The sequence below is a fragment of the Passer domesticus genome, chromosome 16 (assembly GCF_036417665.1).
Source record: "Passer domesticus isolate bPasDom1 chromosome 16, bPasDom1.hap1, whole genome shotgun sequence".
NCBI lineage: Eukaryota > Metazoa > Chordata > Aves > Passeriformes > Passeridae > Passer > Passer domesticus.
Window position 1 is genome coordinate 13,603,805 of NC_087489.1, and position 17,333 is coordinate 13,621,137.

Sequence of the window (17,333 nt, forward strand, 5' to 3'; positions counted from 1 at the left end):
ATTATCCAGCAGCCATGCAGTGATGCTTATTGTACAATCCTAAATCTTCCTAATGGGGAGAAAAAAAATCAGAATCCATCTCTTTGAGGCTGAGTTCCTCTCCTCACTATTACCAAAAGTGACTTTTGCACAGAATTGTTTGAGATGGGTGATGGAAAGCTGGGCATTGCCAAGTGACCAGAGCACAGCACTCCTGACCAGGGCTCTGCTCCTGCTCTGCACTCAAACCAGTGCAGCAGGACCTTGTTTTGGGCTGGAGAGCACTGTTATCAGCACTGTTAGCCACAGCCACTCATCTTCCTTTCACCCAGGCATCCAGCACTTGGGAATATCTGAGAGTATCTGTGGAGGCAAACGTGCCCACACTCACTGAGCCTGCTTCTGTCCTGACACACACACACTCCAAATCCAAAGAGGCCCTGCCAAATAGACAAGAGACTCTTATTTTTTACAGCTCAGTTTTGTTTTTGCAGCTGCCAAGTAGCAAAGAAAAGCAGTCCTGGTGCTGTGGCCAGAGGATGTGTCCAGTGATTCCAAGAGGTTTCCCTGGAGGGGACAATCCCCACCTGCTGCCAGCCCACCGAGCCAGGAGCCAGCACAGGGTGGTGGTAATGAAGCTCTGGCTGCTCACTGTGCTCAGCCACAAACCCAAGGAAATGTTGCAAAGCTGAAGGAGCCTTTGGCACTGTGAGGTCTCGTTTCCATCAGGGCTCAGCCCCTGCTGAGGCTGCACCAGGTGAGCTCTGCTGGGGCTCACTCTGCAGCTCAGGCTGGCCCTGTGCCTGCCCTGTCCCCTCACACACCACCCAAACCAGCAAAGGCAGAGGAGCAGCGTTCAGCTTGGGATGATCCCTCACCAGAGCCGATGCTGCTGCGAGGAAGGGTCAGCTCTGCCTTTGCTGTGAGCAGGGCTCCTGTGGCTGCCATGGGCTGGGGGCTCCAAAAAATGATCACCAAGAGAAGGGTCCTGTTGGTTTGTTGTCCTGCAGGGACCCTGCACAGATTATTTATGCCTTAAAACCTTCGTGGCAATGAGCACAGAAACCAAACCCTCCTCGGAGCAGGGCAGTGTGGACTGGCACAACCCATGGCATGCAGACTGGCACTGCTCATTAAATCAAAGACTTTCTTGCCTGACCTGAAAGAGGAAATTCTGCAGTAAGAATCCAAGTGTAGAGAGCAGCACAAGCTACAAACTCCAGCAAATGAATGCTATTATCTTACACGGAGAATACATTAATATAGATGACCGTTACATAACACACATTAACATAGAGTAATAATATATTTACTCAATATAGGCATGTTTTGACACAGTGCAAGCTGTGTGCAGTTGCTTAGAGAATTGGGGATTGTATATTTTTACCAATATACTAAAAAACTTAATTAAAAAAAAAGAAAAGAAATAAAGAAAAAAAGAAAAGATGGTCTGGGGGTACTTTGGTGCAATTCTGACAACTCGAAGTAAAATTCAGAGGAGCTTTGGCTCCCGTGCCTGGATTAATTGAGCTATCAAATGTGTGTCTGTCAGATGTCAGTCATGTAACTGCACCTCAGCTGCACGTGATGGATTGCACCACCAGCCAAAGGCTATCAGCTCAAATCTGCGTGTGCTTGAGCAGGGAAATCCAGGCTGGAGCAGGGATGGATCCTGCACAGAGCTGCAAGGGCCAGGCCCTGCTGCTGGTCACTAAAGCACAGCTGCTCTTCTGTGTCATTCAGGGACTTGAGCTCCTTAGCTGTGTTTTTTTGTTCCAAATCAAAAGGAAGAACAAAACAATCACAGAAAAATTAAGATGCTCCTGTACCGTCCTATGGGAAATTCATTTGTTGTACAAATGTGCTGCTCGAACAAAAGTTTGGTTGTAGCCATACGAGAATTAAAGTGAAAGTTAAATGGAAGAATGTTATGTGATTAAAGGAACAAAAAACAAGGAAGAAAACCAAACCAGAAAAAAAAAAAGAAAAAAAAAAGAAAAGAAAAAAAAAGGTAAGGAAAAAGAGACGGAAAGAACCGCAAAATCAGTGGAAAAATAACTTCTGCATTTCATAAATCCAGCCATGTTCTCTATGGCTTTCCTATCACACCAAACTTTACATTGCAAATTTCTCTTCAAACCTGGAGTGCCTCTCCACAAGAAGCTGCCTGGTGCCAGGCTCTGCTCTGCACAGAGCTGCTGGCCAGGGATCCTGCTTTTCAAGAAATAACAGGATTCTCCTGAAAAGCCACTTAAGTGCCCAGTCTGATCTCTGCAGTCTTAAACCCTGCACAGCCCAGAATATCGGTGTGCCTTGAATGAATGCTTCCTTACCAAAACAACACACCAAAAGCAATCTTGGCCTTTTTTCCCTTTTACTTTAAGCTGATTAGAAAGTTGGTTCTGTAGTTGATTAAGTTCTGCAGAAACTGGGCTTGTGATGAATCATGAAACAAAGACATTTTTTGTACAGCAATAAAGTCTCAAATGATTAATTAAGGGCACAATGCCAAAACAAGTGTCTTTGTTTAAAACGCAGTGGACAAGACAGGCTTGGGAAAGTTGATGTCTTAAGTAGACGCCACAACATGTTTTTAATTATGTTCAGGAAGAAGAACAAGAATGGGAATTGCCAACTGTTTGGAAAGATAATTTTTTTTTTAGAAGAAAGATTAGAATAAAAAATAACAAACAGAGCATTATTGATTTAACACAAATGCCATTTGTTGGGCCTTTTGTAATTTCCTTATTAGTGTCATCATTCTGGAGTTCATATGCTCCCTTCTGTTATAGCATTTGGCACACATTCAGCTCCCAGCAATATGATACAGTAAACATTCAGTGACTGCTCATATTAAAATGTTTTATTTGTTGTAGGAGTAGCAGTGATCAGGCAGTGCAGGTCCTGAACCAGCCGGGCTCTGTGGGGCTGTGATGCTGCTGGAGCCCCCCCAGAGCCACCCCAACCCTGCAGCAGCTCCTCCCTGCCCTGCCCTGCTCTGCCCAGGCTCTGCACAGGGCCACAGCTCCAGCTCCAGCCAGGGCCTGCTCACCTCTCCCTCCTCCCTGGGTCACTTTTTATCTTTATGTGATACACCCCTGTCTGGGCACTTCCCAAGGATTGTTTTCAGACTCGGTTTTATAGGATTTTGCAAGTTTGATTCTAAAGGTTATTTTAAACCTATTCTAACAATCACAGAAATTATTACACCTGTGTTTTTAGGTATGGAAAACTATTTTGGATGCTTCAGTAGAGAGGAATCACACAATCATTTAGGGTGGAAAATTATTTCCATCCTAAATCCCAGCCCATCAAGTCCGACCTGTTCCCTATCCCCACCCTGTTCCCAGCCCAGAGCTCTGAGTGCCACCTCCAGCCCTACCTGGGACACCTCCAGGGATGGGCACTCCAACCCTCCCTGGGCAGCCCCTGCCAAGCCTGACCACCCTTTCCATGGGGAAATTCCTGCTGATGTCCAACCTGACCCTCCCTGGCACAGCTTGAGGCCGTTCCCTCTCATCCTGTTCCCTGGAAGAAGAGGACAAACCTATTTTTCTACAAGTCCAGGAGGAAGAAGTAATTAAAAACATGATTTGACCCTTGCCACACCTCTGGGGTGGGTGTGGGACCTCCCCAGCCTCCTCATTTTTCCTGCCAGAGATGGCACACTGCAGGCACAGAACCAGGCTGGAATTCCACAGCCTGCTCCTCAGCCTTGCTAGGACCAGATTTGCATATTAACACCTCCCATTAACACCTCCCAGCCTTAATGAGACAGAGCCATGAGCATCTTCAACCCGAGAAAAGAGGAGAGCAGACATCTCAATTTTCTTTTCAGTCCTCCTGCTTATGTGGAGATGCAGAAGAAAAATTAATGGATAATTCTTTCTTGTGAACGCTTTTTTTTTACCCTACATGTAAAGCCAAAATAGGAGTTAAATAGCATTAGAAAAAGGTTTCTCTCATGTTGCAAAATGGGCCTAAGCTAATCTTGGGACAGCCCTTGCCATGCACAAGCAAACATGGGACACCAAACTTTGGTTCCTGTTGTTTGTGGAAGAGACAAAAGGGTCTCAGCCAGGAATCCTCAGCAGTTTTTTTCAATGCAGCTCATCCTAGGGTAGGAAAGCAAACCTGAGGAAATCGGGGATGAATCCCACAGGAGTACAGGGATGATTTAATGCCATGGGAACGTGAGGATCCTGCTGGATGCTGCATCCCCACTGCTCCTGCTAAAGGTGCTCCAGGTCTCACAACGTATCTTCCTGAAAGCCAATATTCTTTCCAGCAAGTTTTTTCATGAGTTCATATGTTTAGCCATCAAACAGCTCTTTTAAGTTGAGGGATATTTGTTAAATATCCCCACACCAGCCCTGAAGGTCAGAAAAGAGAGCTGAGAAGGGTTTGGAGCAGCTGGAGGCCTTTCAGGGTGACCGTGGCTGAAGAATGGACCCACCAGCAGGAAATTGTCCAGGAGCTGTTCCTGTGCCTCTGAGCAAGTCCTGTGCACTGTTCTGTGCAGCTCTCACAAGCAGGAAGATTTCCACGCTGCTCTTTCTAGAGTCATTTAACATCTTCGTTTACCGTGGCCTCATGTGAACCCCTCCAATGGAACCACAACAAACCCCGCTCCTCCCCTGTGTTCATTACAGAGAATTTGCCTTTTCAAATGGAATTCTGAAAGTCAGCAAGCAGCAGGTTGGGAGGCTCAGTCATCTGAAGGTATTTACAGTGGTTGCTTCCTTTGAAGGCAAAAATGTCCCATCAGAGACAAAAATAGCTGAGGGGACCTGTGGCTCACAGAAAGGTGTTTTCCCCTCATGGGAACAGAATCATTAACTTTAAATAAGTCGTCCTTAATCTCCTGAGCTGTGCAAACAAACAAACAGATAGAAAAAAACCAAGGGAATGTTTTCCCTCTGCCTTTCAAAAGCACAAACAAAGGCTCGTTTGCCAGATGGACGCTTTCAGAGCTCGCAGAGGGTTGGGAAGGCTGATCACTCAGCAGTGTTTCCTGACGGGCTATGGGGGAGTTTCTCAGAAGCTTTAAGATATTCCAAGATGCACGAGCACAGCGTCTGCCTTCCAGCCCTCTTGGAGTGGGGGTTACAGCTTTGGAAATAAACTGTGCAATTCTATTCAGGATGCTGCAGTGCCCAGGCGTGTGAGTGGGAAGGCAAAAGTCCATTAAAAATACAAAAAATACCAAAATTCCTAGTACTTGTTCAGCTGTAGGACATATAAGTGAGGTCACAGAATCACACAATCATTGAGGTTGGAAAAGACCTCCAGGATCATCCAGTCCAAGCTGTTCCTGATCCCCACCCCAGAGCTCTGAGTGCTACCTCCAGGAATTCCTTGGACACCTCCAGGATGGGCACTCCAACCCTCCCTGGGCAGTTCCTAATCCTGCTCCCTTTTCCATGGGGAAATTCCTGCTGCTGTCCACCCTGAGCTCCCCTGAGGCCATTCCCTCTGCTCCTGTCCCTGGTCCCTGGGATCAGAGCCTGACTCCCACCTTGCTACAACCTCTCCTGTATTTTAAATCCAAATCCAATTTTATTACAACCTCTTTGGATTTGTTTGCATAAAGTATGGTCAGGACCCCACCACAGTGACCAGGAACGCTGAGCTGGGTTACTGATGGTGCAGGGGTGCACTACCAACTCCGAGAACTTTTAATAACAATTCTGCAAGGCTGCGTGGCAGCCCTGGGTTCTCACCTACCAATGCAGATGCAAATTGGCATTCATAATTTACAGGAGTCCTTTTTGTGCACCCCAGCACCACGAGCCGGATGCAGAAGGAAAACGGAAGACTTTCTCCGGATACAGAGAGGATCAAGCAGAATCTCATTAAGGACCACTTCAAAGATCAGTTCTTCATTTCCATACAAACAAGTTTAAATTATCTTGTGCGAATCTGCTGTTAGCTGTTGCACTGTTCCATTATGCATGATTCTTGACTGCTTGTATCGTGCAAATCTGCACAGGGCTCCATTAGTGATTTTCAGTGTTATGCTAAAGCTTGCAAGTGGTCATGTTATTAGGTTAAAGTACTATATTTTGCATATTTATTCTGCCTTACCACATTTATTACTTCTGATACTGCCCAAGCAGAATTTTGCATGCATTTGACCACCTACTTTTCATGGCTTGTGTGTGACTGCCACTACAACCAGGGACAGCTGGACTAAGGACAGGTTCCTTGCTCCCACTTCCACTGTGGCTTTGATCCACTTCTGGAAAAAAACCACAATTCCTGCAGAGAGGCATCGTGGATCTATCAGCCTGCATCTACAAAATTAATCCTTTTAAATAACTCAAAATAAACCATGTGACAAATTTCATTACGGCATAAATTATTGCTTTTATTACAAAGGATTTGTTTATACATTTTGGCAATTTAAAGAAGCTTTTCCTGGGATTTTTCATCTATAAAAATAAAAGTGCTATCATTTGGTTTGTAAGTCTTTATATTTGTCTTACTTCTGGAAAGCACCATATTATTAACTTTCATGGAATACATTCCATTCTCAAATTACTGAAATCATCTCTCGCTTCGGGGATATTTGTATTAGGAAAGAGACTTGTTACAAAAATCAGGAGCAGAGCTGGTGTGTTACAAAGACAAATATATCATTCATTATCCTCATGAAAATAATTCACCTGTTACACATTGGTCATTCTGCAAATCTTTGAGTCACGGATGAGTGCCCAGGGGATGCAGAGGGAGAATGTGGGCAGCAGAGCCCAGAGGTGCCAAAAACCTTCCTGGCTTGGAAGACTTGGACAGGTGGTTTGGGTCTTTTTTTTTAATTGCAGGAGAATGTATAAAAGATAACAACAGAATTTCCTTCTGCTTTCCAGATGGGGCATTCCTTTAAAAAATAATATTGGATTGGCCATTCAGCTGCACCTGAGTGTGACAGCATCTGGTGAGACCACGACTGAGAGGAAGTGTTCATCTTTTCCAGCAAATCCTCTGGTGAAACACTCTGGGAGCTCCCCAAGGGTCAGTCCCACTCTGCTGTGTGCTGAGCCGGGCACAGGGCTGGGAAGTTTGGAATGCTGTTTGGAATGCCACTTTTGGGCTCTTTAACACAAGAGAGACCTGGAGCTCCTGGAACAGGTCCAGTGACTGGATCTGAGATGCTGAAGGGCTGGAGCACCTCCCTGCCCTGGAAAGGCTCAGGGGCTGGGGCTGTTCACCTCCAGAGGAGCCACCTGGACATGATCCTCATTCATTTGGGTACAGGTGATGCAGAAAAGCACCAAAATATCAGGAATAACATCCAGTGTCTGAGCAGACACGTCTGAAAGGATTATTATGCTGAGATGCAGCCGAACCAAAATACTTTTTCCAAACAGTTTTGAAGATGCCAAGTGATTGACATCTGAAACTAAATCAAGAGCCATGGTTTGAAAGAAATCCCTATTTTTTTTTTTTTTTTTTCAAGAGGGGCCAAATGAAATCCCTGAATATCAACCTACCAATCCATCTGCTGCCTCTGTTTGGGGCTATTCAAATCTATATCCAAAATTTTAGGCTTCATCTGATGCCTGATAATAGATTGTCAGCTCTGATGTTTCATCCTCATAAATTGCAGGCTGACACACATTCTTTCTCAGGTAGTTCATTCATCTTACAGCATCTTGTGCTTCTAATTTGTCATTTTTCTTCCTGCATCCCCACTGACCACAAATTACAGATGGTGTCTCATCATGGGGCTCCATAACAACAAAAAAAGTCTCAACAAAATAGTCAGGATCTGACCCTGAGTGATGCTGAATGCCTTCAGTTTTCATGGATGCCCATGGGAGCTGAGACCACCCAACATCTCACTGGCAGCTCCTCACAGGGTGCCAGGGGATCCCTGGTGTGGGCCCAGGATCTCTCTCATCCATGAGGATTAATCCATGCTGGTCAATGCTCTCATCACCTGTGTCCCTCTAACACCTTGGAGCTCCAGGCCATGGGGAAGGTGCCCCCGTGCTGGGTACAAAGCAGGGGTGGCTTCAGTGCCAAAAGAATAAATTATAAAAGTATAAACCAGGGGACACAAAGGGACAGGACAAGAAAACACGAAATCAGTGAAATGCCACACACAGCAGAAAAGGTTGAGGTCTCAGCAAGGCAGAATTTAACCATTACCAGGCTGAATTAGCTGCTTTCGTGTTTTTTGTTTTGCTTTCTACTTAGCTGCAACTTTGAGAAATGAATTCATTTCCTGCAGCACTCTGCTTTTTTCCTCTGCCAGCCAGGTTTTCAGATAACCCTGCTGCAGTTAAAGATGGAGTTAATAAAAGTGATCTAAGTTTGGAGATATTGGCAATTTGCATGGCAGACTGGGCGTGGATACCAAAGTTTATCTTATCTGTGAACTGACATGGAGAGGAGGAGGTTCAAACTGTCCACACACCTTTGTGCGCTGTTCTCCAAAGCATCAGAGGATTTTGTTCTTGAAAAGATAACAAATTCCTGGCAAGTTTTGGTACCTGAGCTACTGCAGAGCCAACACCATCCCATGTGCAGATGCAATTAATTAGCTCCATTTACAATCCCTGCAGCTGTGTGTGTACAGTCACAACAGGAGAGCAGCAGCTTCTTCCTACGTGTTGCCTCCCTATTTCTGAGCATCTGCAGACACCTGTCCCTCCACCCTCACCTTTTGTGACATTCTAATGTGCAGCAGCTGAAATATTAAAGTAAAAACTGTCTGTGTTACGTTTTTAAGGCATTGAGCTCCTTTTCTTTCATCTCTCAACAGATTTTAACATTAATCAAGAGCATAAGCGCTACTAAAAAAATCTTTCCCTGGCACGAAATCTGTGACAGGTGATGAGGGGCTGGCCAGAGAGGCCACCCACAAACCCTCATCCTCCTCCTTCCCTCCAAAACCCCAACGCTCCCAAGGAGTTAAATCCGCACGCTCTCTCCACTACACAGAAGAAAATAGATGTGATTTTCTTTACAAAAGAGCATTTCATTTAGGGAGAGAAAGAAAAAGGAAAGGCAGAGTTAACATAGCCATTATTCTCCATCTCAGGGAAAGCAAATCCTATTTTGCCTGTCATTACAGTAGGTAGAAAAATCCTTTCATCCAGTCATTAGTTGTAAACATTCCCGCACCGCCTGGGACCAGGCCTCTGTTTCCCATCCCGTGCCGAAGCCATTTTCTAATACTAATGTTTTATACACACATCTCAGATACATTGCGAGCTCCCCCAACCCCAAAGGCAACGGGGCATTCGTTTATACTAAATCAGAAGTGTCACCCTTGGCAACCTGCAGCACTGAAACATTTATTCGGCTTCACATTGCTGGCACTTAGAATTATTTCTTTCATGCCTGATAGCCGAATTACAATATGGCAGGTTTCCCCGGAGCCACTGGATCATTAGTGCCAGCTCACAACATACTTTCAACTGATCTGGCATTTCATGTACAGCTGCCAATCAAGAGCTGGGGGATGCAAATGAGGGAGGGCCATTGGTGTTCAATTACTGTACAGCGAGCGCGCCGCGGCGCCGTTAATGACTGGCAGTTGTTTTGCTGAGTGGAGGAAGAGCAGAGAACAGAGGCAGGAATTCCCTCCGGGAAGCCAGTTGTGAGTGCAAGAAGTTTTTACATTTGATTTCCATATTTATTCTTTTTTTTTTTTTCCCCTCTTCCTTCTTCTTCCCCCCCCTCCGTGTGTTTCTAAACGCGAGGCCGAAAAAATACTTAGCGCAGCTTGTTTTACAAATACACAGCCTTGTCAGTTCAGTCGATTGCCAAGGCCACATCAGCAGAAGATTAGGCTTTTTTTTTATTATTTCCTTCCCCCTTTCTCTTCAAAATATATGCCTCTCTTCAGAAAGGCCCAAGATGTTTCAGCCTTGAGGGAGTTGGAAGCTCTATGGAATCGGTTATTACCGTCCATTTCGGTGATTTTTGCTGTCCTTTTCGCACACAAGAAATATGATGCCAACCTTTCCATGACACACATCTCACACCATTTGTGAGCTCTTTCTGTCATGAAATACCTCTCGGAGGCCCAGACCTGCAGGGGTCAGTGGCAGGGAAGGATGAAAAACAACAGCAATCCTACAAAATCAGGAATTCTGCCTAACGTGTGGATATGTTACCGTGGGCACCACGGCTGGCGGCGGCCGGCCCTGCAGGGATGTGTCACACCAGACAGACCCAGCCAAACAAAGTGTGACAGAAGGACAGGGTTTGCTTCCCCCCTCCCTGATGGCCAAGTTCAAGGAACAGAATGATACTCAGCAATTTCAAATGGGTTTCACTCTGCTTTTCAGCATCAGTCACGGCGAAATCTTCGAGTGAAACTTGTGATTCATGAGAACAAAAAACCCCACGCAAGCCGCGCTCTGTGACACAAAATGAACGTGGATTGCTGTCAGCAGCTGCTGCTGCAGGTTTGTGTGTGCCTGAGCCCCACAGACACACTCTGCATGGGGTTTTTCTCACCAAAATGATGTCTAAATGGCAAATTCCCACCCTGTGCCAAATGGTCACTGCTAAGGTCGCTCTGCAGTGGCACAGAGGCACAGAAGGCAGCAAGGGATGTGTCTGGAGTCCCCTGACAGGTGGCTGGGAGCTGTATCCTCAAGGGTTTGCTGTTCACTGTCCTCTGAAACCTCCTGGTCTCTGCCCACCAGGCCCCTCTTGCATCCCAGCTCCTGCTCGTGGTCCCTCCGAGCTCCTTGGAGCTGGGCATGGATTTCCTGCCTTTAACAGCTTTTCAAAATATGGTCACCAGAGCCTGGAACAACCCAGGGCAGCATCATCTTCTCATTCCTCCCCATGAACAGAAAGGCAGAGAGATTTCAGTTTGGTTTTAGTTTGGTTCTATTTTGATGACTGCACTCCATGGACTGGGATATATTGCAATAGTTATGGCAATATATTGATTTAGTGCAATATTATGGATCTATGACCGGCCTGCCAGAGCAGCTCTGGGAAAGCACACGAGGGTGATCAAGCCATGGGAGTGGAAATTTCATCATAGTACTTTGCTGGAAATGAAGGACCTCTTATAAATGTCAAGAACATGGAATCTATACCTGTTAAAATATAATTAAAAAATGAAGTAGTTCTTATGTCTGCACAGTAGCTACTTTTTAATGTTAATCACTGAGTTGCATTTAAAATCCTTTAAAAACAGGAAATTATGTGAATGACTAAATGCCTTTGTTGTTCTTTAGTTATTAAAGCACAGCAGAAGCCAATTAAACTTGTTTTTCTCAATGCTAAGTAATAAAGTGGAATGCTCTTCTTTTTTTTTTTTTTTTTTCTGTGAGCAGACTGCAGTCCTCCACATGGCATGATAGAAAACCATCCCAGGAATCCCTGGGATGGGGTGCCTGATGCTGCATCCTGGAACATTTTGTGTGTGGTTGTACACAGGGAGCAATCTGATGGATCTGAGAACTGAATCACAGGAAGAAAAAGCCGTTTATGCTTTCTCTGGCATTATATTCCTAATTTCAGGGATTATTTGGGAAGTAATATTCCATGATGCTGTCCACTCCTAAATGACTTACCTGACATGAACTGATTTCTCTGCCCATGGAGAAATAAATGTTTTTCCCCTAAGGAAGGAGGAGAGAGAATTGTGCTGTTGCTTCTGGTCTGTGCAAGATGGCAATCGATGCCCCAATCCTTACAGAATAATTCCAAAACACAAACTTGGTCATACCTTACAGAGAAGAAAGTGCTCCAGTGAATACACTGGGGTGTGAAAAAACAGCCTGACACAGGACAAAAACAGGAAAACCACCCTGATGGTTTAATTGGGATGGCAGTGCAGCTGTCTGGACTCTGGGTTGAAGCTGGAGGTTGGTGCATGGTCCAAAAACCACGGTGAGGGCAGGATCCAGTGCTGATGACACCATGATGCAATTCCTGCACACCCAGGGGCTGCAAGCTGGAATTTTCCCATGTGCCAGCAACAGAAACACATCTGTGGAGCACTCCCTAGACACCAACACCTCAAATTTTCTTGTCTAAGCTAAAATTTAGGTCCCTGGACTAGTCTGATCCATCCAATGCATCATTTTACAAAGCACAGCAAATATTTTTAACTTTATCCTCATGCAGCAGTTCTTGCTCGGTGGGCTCAGGATCTCTCACAGGCTGCTTTATTGACAATGCTTCCCTCAGGTATTTGTTACCAACATAACAAGCCTTTCTCTGAACTGCAACGTCTTCATTTCTGACATCCAGCACTGCCCACTACAATTGTGCTCCTCCAAAAGCAGCCCTGGCTGCTGGAAATGTGTCCATTGCTCCTCCAGGACATTGCCAGTGCAATTAGCAGTTTTCAGGTCAGACAAAAGCACAGCCCAGAGACCACAAGTGAGCTGATTGCAGAGTGTGCTAAACCCACAACAGACTGAGGTTCAGCTCTCTGCTGAAACCACAGGATAAAAGTGTTGGGATGACCCTCCCAGATTTAAATGGGCCATTTCACCTTTTCTAGGCATTCCGTGCCCCACTATAATTTTTTTTCATGGTTTCCTACATTGATGAGAAACAAGTTATGAATGTGCAAAATCCCAAAATTTTCCAGAAAATGGGACTGTTGTTTCCTGGCCAGTCCAGCTGTGGTTTTGCATGCCCTGTACAGTCCAGCCTTTCCCTTCAGCACAGCAAAACCAGGGATTCAACAGCACCTGAGACACTCATTTGAAACTCATTTAACCAGACAAGGTTGGGCGTCTAGAATTGGAATTTAAAATGTACTAAGAGGGACTTATGAAGTTTATGAGTTTTAACTCCTGTCAGGGAGTTCTCATTTGGACCAACCACTTGAATATGATGAAGGTGATGTCTCTAATGCCCTTCAGACCTGTTTGCTCTGAGAAGGGCAAGAAGATGGCCAAGAAAAAAACAATTATTAAAAAATTTACAATATTGAAAAAGAAGCCTAAAAATATAATTAAAAAATATCTGGAAAGAGACCATATATGCTGAAATATCATTTTACTTTTTAGGTCAGAATTTCATGTCTGCAGTATCATGAAATGAATGTGTTGGGAGGAATTTATCACCCTCAGAGCTTGGGGCTATTGGTAATTGTTCAATATATTGATCAGTTTTATCCAGATTATATCAGTAGTCAGGCAATTACAACCCTTAAAACTTCAGAAAATGCTCTGTTCAATTATTCTCCCTCCCTCCAGCATCTCCCTTTTTGTTCCAAGATCAAATTTTCAGCAACACACAGAGGCAGAAAATCTCCAAGTGTGTCAAAAGAGAGCTGGGAACACCCTCCCTGTTGGTGGGTGTGGAAACTGTGCAGAATTAATGTCTGAAATGATGGTCACTTCCCTGCTCCTTCACTGCCTTTGTGCTTCTTGCAGCCTGGCAGCTGCACAAACAGCTCAGGTGTGCAAATGAGATTGCAGGCAGGAAGATTTGGGGGTTTTTCTCAGTTACTTTAGACTTTAATTTTTTTATGAGTCTCTTGTGTCTAGTTCTGTTTATAATGCCTTGTGGCAGATCCTATTTGTGACTTATCATTTTAAAGCAGTTTTTGTATTTCATCTCTGCAGAATTCCCTCTGGAGGATGCTACTAAGGAGGCTAATCATGCCAACAAAGCCTTGTAGGAGAGGAACTCGGGAAAAGAAGCAGATTATGTTATTGCACATCTGCAGGAATGTCAAATTCACCTGGGCTGCCACAATACATGTCCCTCTTTTTGTCTTTTTTTTTTCTCCTTTTCAGAATGGTGGAAATGATTCACAGTCACTCATGCTGTACCTCACTACTTCTCCTGACATGTAGGATGAGAGAATCAGTGAGAAGACTTGGAAGAGGGAACTAAAACTGTGGTTTATGCACTTTTTGTCACAGAATCCTCCTCAGAATCTGTTGAACTGTCCAGCAGGCTGACAGTGCCCATCATGAGGCATCACACCCCAAATCTGTCAACGGATCAAAAAACTGCCTGAACACTGCAGAGCACCTACCAGGATTCTAATATTCTTGTATTAAAGGATATGAGAGATTTTCTTGTAATATGACAAAAAAATTGCCATTTATTGTATGCAAGCAGCGACCTGGCAGTGGAGTAAAAGCCCTGACTTGTCATTTAGATCTAATTTGCCAACAGTCACAGGACAAAAATTAAACCTGGCTTTGGTGTGCTTGATCTCTGAAATGAAATTGTAGTTGTGCAACCTCCCAAAGAGCTGCCAAGGAAACGCTGGGCTCTGGGAGGGAGTGCCCACCCCCAGCAGCAGATCTGGGAGCTGCTCCTCATCCCACGGCGTGTTCCACCCAAATCCCTCTCCCCGAGCTCTGCCCACGCGCTGACCCTGGGCTCTGTTTGCTGCGAGAAGCTCCCTGGAAGGTGCCAGTGCCACCAGCAGCAGCGTTGGCTGGGCTCAGCAGTGCTTGCAGAGTGCTTTGAGTGCATGAATGAGAAATATTAAAGTGTGACCGAGAATCAGCAGCGAGTAGGAGGTGATGCTGTGGGGAGACTTGGGGATCCCTAAGAGTGAAGAACTCCAAACCTCAGCTCCCTTTGCACGGCCACACTGAGGAAAAATCAGTGGCTAGCATCCTTTCCCCTGAAGGACAGCCTACTGCAAAAGTGTCACTTGTTCTTGACCCAGCCTGGAAAGTCAGGCTGCCTGGCAAAACGGGAGAGAGTTAGCATATCATCGTGGGGTGTGCAGCAGTGCAGAAGGATTTGACAGCCTCCTGGATGAGTTCTCTATTTACCAACTCCTCGATACTGACAGTGTTATGAAAGGGCCAGTAAACACAGCAGTGCTCGAGTTCTGGGGCACTGTTCTTGGCAAGAAGCAGGCACTGGGGCTGAGTTTTTGTTTAGTTCGACTCATGTCGATTCCTTCGTGCTTGCCTAACTCGGGGAGGCAGAGCCTGAAAGACTTTCTGCAAAAATGTGAAAGACCAACTTATAATAGTGTCTAAAGAGCCAGGCCTGCCAAAAATATGTGTGTTCAAGGAGATTCTTAGCTGGTTAAATTGGAAAAGCTTTATGCTGGCTTATAGCAGAGAGGAGCTGGTCTATCAGCTTTTCTTCACTGCAGAAGTATGATATTGTGTTATCAATTAGGTTATGCCTTAGAGCAGAGTTAAAAAAAAATTCATATCTTGGCTTGGCTTGATTCAGCCAGGAATTTGATTTAAAAGACAAACAAACAGCTCAATCTGAGTATGTTCATGCATCTTTTTTACAGGACAAGAACCTAAACTTGAATGGTTATTGAATTCCCACAACACTTATCATCAGAGAAAACAAGATGCAAAAGAAGAAATGATTCCCAGGTAAAATATTTTGTATTGTTGATATTAATGCCATTCTACAAAATAACTCTCCAAGTTCTCAGGTCTTAATTACAATTTTTCTATAGGCTGAAGTAGCACCATTGTTCCAATGAATTTAACAGCTCAGGTTTCCCCTGGAACTGAAGGAGGAAAGCTCTGAATACCCCACTGAAGGTTCATCTGCTCTCCTGGCTGCAGAGAGAGCCTGGCCTCACACTGAAGGACCTGGATGAAGTTCTTGGAGGTTTAAGGCCCAAATGACCCATCTCAAACCAGCCCATGGGGCTTTTCACCCCAAAGGTGGTCCCGTTTCAGCCTCACACCTCGTGGCATGGAGAGGAGAAGACCCACCTGGCGAGCTGCAGGGTGAATGTTTGTGGGCTTTAGGCTCCTCAGGAATGCAGGGCTCTGCCAGACTGAGCTCTGTGTTTGCAAATTACTTCAGTCTAGAAGGAGGAGGAGGAACATACCAGCATTTTATTATTGAACTTACTACTGCAAACTCTCCAATCTAATAACTCATGGCATAATAATTCAGGATCTAGCCAGTCTAGGATGAGATAAAAAAACATCAAAGGCATATGGAGCATAGCTTTTAATTGCTCCAAGACTCCCCCCCCATCTTTTAGCTCTGAGAAATGTCTATTAATAAGTGGCCAGAAAGCAGACAGAGGGATTGTATTTAAAGACATTTCTAACAATGTTTAGACCTCAGCATGGTGACTATCTTAGATTTGCCAAACGAAGCCTCTAAATAAAATATTTCTTGGTCAGAATCTTCACAAATATGCAGATGTTTGTGAAGACGAGCACGGGTTTGCTCCTGACATACTATCAATTTGTCAGCCTATCCTTTTGCACTTTGCAGCAGCAAATATGGCTTTGTGTAGCAACAGAAGGACCATCTTTCATTTCAGCTGAAGGCCACATTCTGCAGCTCAGTCAAATGTTTTAGACAAATGCTCTTCATAAAATAAGGCAAATGTGTCTTTTTTTGGTTTATAGGAGGTCAGCTGCTATTCTCTGTCAATGGATTATTATCAAAGATAAAACCTTAACAAGCATTCTCTTTTTCTACTCAATTTTAGGGTCATATTACGATCCATTGAAGTTTTGTGAATCTGAAGAAAAAAATCAGCGACAGGACTCACCATCTGTTGCATAATGAAAGAGACATGTGAATAATAGAACGTCAGTTGAAAGGGTTGCAAGTGATCAAATGTTGTTCAGCACCTCAATAATATTTCCTCGGAAAAAAGGCTCGCTGCAGATATTTCTGCACTGCAAGTTTTCGTTTGTTTGTTTTGTTGTTGATTCCGTAGCTGGGAGTGGAGCTGAGTGTATGTTATGTTATAGATCTGTAAATATACGTGTGGATGGTTGTGGGTTTCTCAAAAGTGGCACTTCTTGGGGATGGTGGCACGATCGTGGAGCCAGACAGCTGCTCCTTTTGCTTTTGAAGTCCAGGGGCTGTGCAGAATGTACATTTACAGCTCGTTTTTATAGATGTGGGGTCGAATTCTTAATTCAAGCCCCAGTATGCTGCTCACACAGTCCTGTCTTACTGGGGTTCATTCTTTGCCATGAATAAAGAGCTGTGAGCTAATCCTTCAAAACAGCCCCAAATAAAGGACAGACCTGAGCAGACTCAAGGCCAGACTGGTTTTCCCAAAAGCTTTTTCAGTTTTGGAAGAAAGAAGAATGCAAAGAGCGTTAATATTTGATGAGCCCATCACCTGATGGAGCCACAAACTCTGCTTTACCAGAGATCCCTTAAGGCTACCGGGGAAATATTTCCTATGATGTTCTCTTAGAAGAATCGAGGTTATGTGAGTCATAACTATCATTCCTGAGGTGTCAGAGAGCTGATCAGAAAATAGACAATACCAAATACTCCTGCAAACAGCACCACAGCAGAGTCCCTCACCAACCATGGCACGGTTCTGTTTCTATTTTAGCCAGTATTTTATCCAACTCCCAGCACGTCTTTCCACACTTGTTCTCTCACAAACCATATTGTGCAAAGCCTACGTGCTAAATAAC

At 44.7% G+C, this 17,333-nt stretch overlaps 1 protein-coding gene and 1 long non-coding RNA gene across 4 annotated transcripts in view; one reads left to right on the forward strand and one right to left on the reverse strand.

The window, feature by feature from the left end:
• The window catches only part of TSHZ2 (teashirt zinc finger homeobox 2), a 210,755-nt gene that overhangs the window by 26,050 nt on the left and 167,372 nt on the right, over window positions 1-17,333 (reverse strand). The gene's annotated exons all lie outside the window — the stretch shown is intronic.
• Window positions 9,400-14,040, forward strand: LOC135282070 (uncharacterized). The gene is made up of 3 exons (XR_010348405.1): window positions 9,400-9,589; window positions 13,545-13,596; window positions 13,719-14,040. It is a non-coding gene; the product is annotated as an uncharacterized LOC135282070 (long non-coding RNA).